Raw genomic sequence first — 4,998 nt, 5'->3', positions numbered from 1 at the left:
AAGAGAAAAATACCTTTAATTTCAGAAGCCCCTGGATTTGCTCCTGGAGAAGTCAGATACATATTTGCTAATAGAAATGCAGTTTCATTAATTTATTTTTATATACTTGATCATATAATGACTTAAATCAATGCTGCTGTTTTTTCTTTTTTCCCCCCAACCAAAAGTACAATGATATCACCCTGAGTTGAAATACCACCTCTGCAGAGTTTCTGTAACATAATTTCTGCTTTAGTGCTGCTTCTACTGCCGCAATAACTAAACCAGACAGAATCAGTATGTTATAAGGTCAGCTCCCAGTGCCATGACTTTGTCTAAAGCCTAAGGCTATTTTAACAATTTAAGAACTTGAGAAGAATTTAAAGTCCTAAATTTAAGAATTTAAGGACATAAAGTGAGAGGTGGGGAAATTTTATTAGTGTTCCCAAGGGTCAAAGCATGCCAGGCAGATTTCCCTAATGTGAAAGTAAATGGAAGAAAATTAATTGGTGAAAAAGAAGCTTCTCAAGACTACTTAGGATATTATTATCAGTTCATGCCAAGTCGGCAGGATTTGCAGCATAGACGATGTGAAACTGTACCATCTCTCAGAATTTGGACACATTCTTGTCTGAAAGGAGCTTCTCTAGTCATAAATTCATTGCTGAAGATGTGAGAAAAGGATGACATATCACAAATCATTGAATCACAAAATAAGCTTGAGTTGGAAGGGACCCACAAAGATTACTGAGTCCAACTCCTGGCCCTGCACAGGATGCCCCAATAGTCACACCGTGTGCCTGAGAGTATCATCTAAACACTTCTTGAGCTCTGTCAGGTTTGGTGCTGTGACTACTTCACTGAGGAGACCTTTCCAGTGCACAACCACCCTCTGGGTGAAGAACATTTTTCTAATATCCAACCTAAACCACTCCTGACACAACTTCAGGCCATTCCTATGGGTCCTATCATTAGTCATCAAAGAAAAGAGATAAGTGCCTGCCCCTCGTCTTCGTCTCATGAGGAAGTTGTTGTAGACTATGATGAGGTCTGACCTCACTCTCTTCTGCAGGCTGAACAGGCTGAGTGACCTCAGCCACTCCTCAAATGGCTTCCCCTCAAGGCCTTTCACCATCTTTGTTTCCCTCCTTTGGACTCTCTCTCATAGTTTAACATCTTTCTTATATTGTGGTGCCCAAAACTGACCCAAGTACTCAAGGTGAGGCCACCCCAGCTCAGAGCAGAACAGGACAATCCCCTTCCTTGCCTAGCTGGCGATGCTGTGCCTGATGCCCGCTAGGACATGGTGGGCCCTCCTGGCTGCAAGGGCATATATGCAGACTTCCCACATATTACAGGGCTACAATTAGGCTTTCCTTTTTTGTCTTTATACTGATGATAAGAAACTAGTGACCCTTGACATGGTGCAGAGGACCAGAAGCTTGAAGGAAATTAAAGAGATCTGATATTCAAGAGAAGCATAAGCTCCTTTCCTGAAAAAGTACAGGATGTCCTGGCCTCTGCACAGTTACAGGTTTTGATTTAAGATAGATGAAAGTGTATTTTACCAGCAGTACCAGAGTAGTGCATGTCTGGATATTGCTGTCACAGGAGGATGTAGAGACAATGTCAGGGAATTGAAAAAGGAATTAAACAACTTCTTGGGCAACATGTTTCAAAATGGCTGTTAAAAAAAATTGGGTCAGGATGTTTGAGTGAATATACCTAATGTAAGAATTTTGAATGTTGTGAAATATAAAAAGACCTAGCTTGCACGCTAAATCACTTCTGTCTAGGCAGAACCTGCTGTTTCCACTTCTGGACATTTAGTACTGGACTAGATGGACCATGTGTAGATCCATTTGCGTTTTGTTTGTTTTTGTGGGGGTTTTGGTTCGTTTTGTTTCGTTTTTATAGACAATGAGATGGAGAATAATCACCTCAAATAGTAGTTTAATAACATAACATCAGATTTCTGGGGGTCATTTTTGATAGTGACTCATAAATAAGCAGTTTACAGAAACTGTATGTATTTTGAAACAACTATGATTGTCAAACCCAATTCATTAATTATTGTGAAAATTCCAGAATAGATATCTAGGCTATGTAATATATAATAACCATATTAAAATAACCAGGGATTTGGTAATGTATGATGTTATCTTATTTACCTTTAAAATTGAAAATTGACCATGACATCAAAATTTAGAGTAATTGCTTTAGAATGCTTGCTCCTCATGAAACTGCACTTCATATTTTCTACTCATAATAGCTACTTCTATTCATCCTCTTTTTATTTTCCTGTCCTTCTTTCCTTGAAATAAATAATATGATAAAATAACAAACGAAATTGAGACTTCTTATATATTCTCCTAGGCTGTGCAGTAATTTCACAGTGAAACTGATACCAACATTCATGTACTGCGCAGCATGAAAGAGCAGACAGCAATTTCCTATCCAGACAAACCTTGTATATTTCTTATTCAAGAAGAGGTTCTCTTACATTCAGTTACCAATTCATACTGAGGTCCAATGATACAAACTCTAGTGATTTTGGCAGGAAATATATTTCTATTACTTCATTAAGAATGAGGTAAACAGATAATGAACACTGTGTTTTATTATGGGTAGTTAGCTTTTGAGTTGGCAGAGCAAATGCAGGTGCCCATGTTATAGGAAAGGGAAAAATTTCTTCAACAGTTGCCGTCCATTTTTGTGTTGAAGAAAGGATGTATTGTTCTCTCTGCCTACTTTTCACCACTCAAACAACACAAAATTAATGACTTCCAACCATAGAGGACTATGCCAAAAAACTTGACTTGATGCAGGAGATACTGTGTGTACAGATTTCCTTAATGAGAATATTTATCAGAGAAACAGGCCAGGTGCTTCAGTGTATGGAACACTGTCACATGTTTAACAGTCACATGTTTTTAAGTATTAGTATATATATTTTATGAGCTCCTGTGGCAGATGGCTTTGTCACAGGGAAGTGCTTGTTCTCATTAGATATCAGATCTGGTTATACATAAGGTACTTTTTAATTTTAACATTAAACTTTTATTTTACTTAACATGACAAACAAAACACCTCTTTAAATACACAGTGGTTTTATGTTTTAGGCTAATTTATAATCTTTGGAAGTTAGAGGCAAACTGTCAGAGATATTGATTTACAGCAATTAAATTGTCTACACACTCAGAGTGATGAGTAGACTGACTAGTGCCGTGCAGTTTTGCATTCTACCAAAATTTCTGTTCTTTGTCTAAATCTGCTAGAAATGCTCTGCATTTATCACAGGAAATAATTTTTACAATAAAAATTAAATCACTGGATCATTATAAAATTACCCGGTATTATCTGATTAAATGGTATACCATAGATTAGGATTAAGCTGTTGCTAGTGGCTATTGGTGACAAAGGTGGCTACAGAACTCTTTATTTAGCAGTAAAGCAGTTTTACGAAGTGCAGACAATAATCCTTACTACTTTTGATGTGAACCAAGTCCTGTCATTTCGCCAGAGTGGAAAAGAACCAACTATTACAACACCGTAGGGATGAAGGTGAGATCTCTACTGCTGTAAAAAGAGTATTACAAAAGCACAATTCTCAGCTGCTGTGTCTTAATTCTACTAACTCTGCGCTAAGCTTTGCAGTCCAAAGTGGAAAAGTAGCCTTAGGATGTCAGTGGGAGCTTTACTACAGACTTCAGGAAAAGTAGTATTTTAATCAGCTTATAACATATTATGTGTCAGTGGACAAAAGACAGATGCTGAAGATGGTGGCAAGGATCAGCACTTTATTACAAAAACCCAGCTTTTTAAAGCAGTTAGCTGGTTATCAGTTTACATAGTTTTAAAAGCATAACAAACATAAATCAACCAACCACCATACACCACGATGTAAGCACGCGATGGTCATGTAGCATGTTTTTCTACCTCTAATTCAGGTGAGTCATTACCCAGAATTCTTTTCTACTTAGCTGAAGTAACAGAAATAGGCCATGATTTACAAAGGCAACAAGGCCTTCATTTTATAAGGTTTTACTTATACGCCACAATTATGAAAATGTGCTCTAGATAATATGGTGTTCTGTAAAATAACCAGCTACACATAATACATTTTAGAATGTCTATATGCAAACTAAGATAATTTTGAGTGTTAGCAATGAAAATGTCACCATGCTCTGGGTGCTAAGGGTCTCTTAAATGTGCTCAGGTCTCAAAATGCACTGATACCTCTAGTTTCTTCTTGAGAAACACTTTAGTGGGTACATGATAAAAACTATTGGTCAGAAATTACTGGGAAACAAAAAGACAAAGACACAGAATTAGAAAATTATAAATGTGATTTTCAAATGCTCTGGCAGTAAGCAAATGACTGATGACAGAGGAAATAGTAGAGGGATTCCTTGTGGAACAGGGGCATAGGATACCCCAGGAGAGCTTGGGCATCCCAGGGCTGTTACAGAAGTACCCCTGACGGGGCCTCAGGCTGAAGATAGGCTTGCAAGGCACCTGCTAGCCAGCAGCCTTGAACAGCCTTGGGAAAAGGTATACATTGGTCAGCTCCCCCGCTGCTTAGAGGCTTTCTCATGGGAAAGGGGTGTGAACTTTGAGAAAGTATATCTTGGTGTAAGTGAACAATAAAGGGGAGCACGATGCTCAAATTGTATCCATGTTCGTGTCGTGACTCTGGCTGGATTCCCCTGCACCCGGGACACCCCCCTTCCCCCCCCCCCCCCCCCCCCCCCCGCTAAAGGAAATAATATAACAGATGAAATATTCCTTTAGAACAATATTCCAAAAAATTTTTAAAAGAACTCACAGAATAAAAATCAATGCAGATAAGGAAAAAGACATATATTTTCTTAACTCTGCTTGAATTGTCTTTCTTGTACTGAAACTAGTACAAAACTGTTGCGATTGTATCAATACAGGGGTTCACCATTTTTTCAGTATAAGCGTATGGAAAAAGTTGAAAAGAGCTACGTAAATTACTATCCATCAGGACATGAA

Source organism: Aphelocoma coerulescens, chromosome 5 (genome assembly GCF_041296385.1).
Source record: "Aphelocoma coerulescens isolate FSJ_1873_10779 chromosome 5, UR_Acoe_1.0, whole genome shotgun sequence".
Classification (NCBI taxonomy): domain Eukaryota; kingdom Metazoa; phylum Chordata; class Aves; order Passeriformes; family Corvidae; genus Aphelocoma; species Aphelocoma coerulescens.
This window is presented reverse-complemented; position numbering follows the sequence as displayed.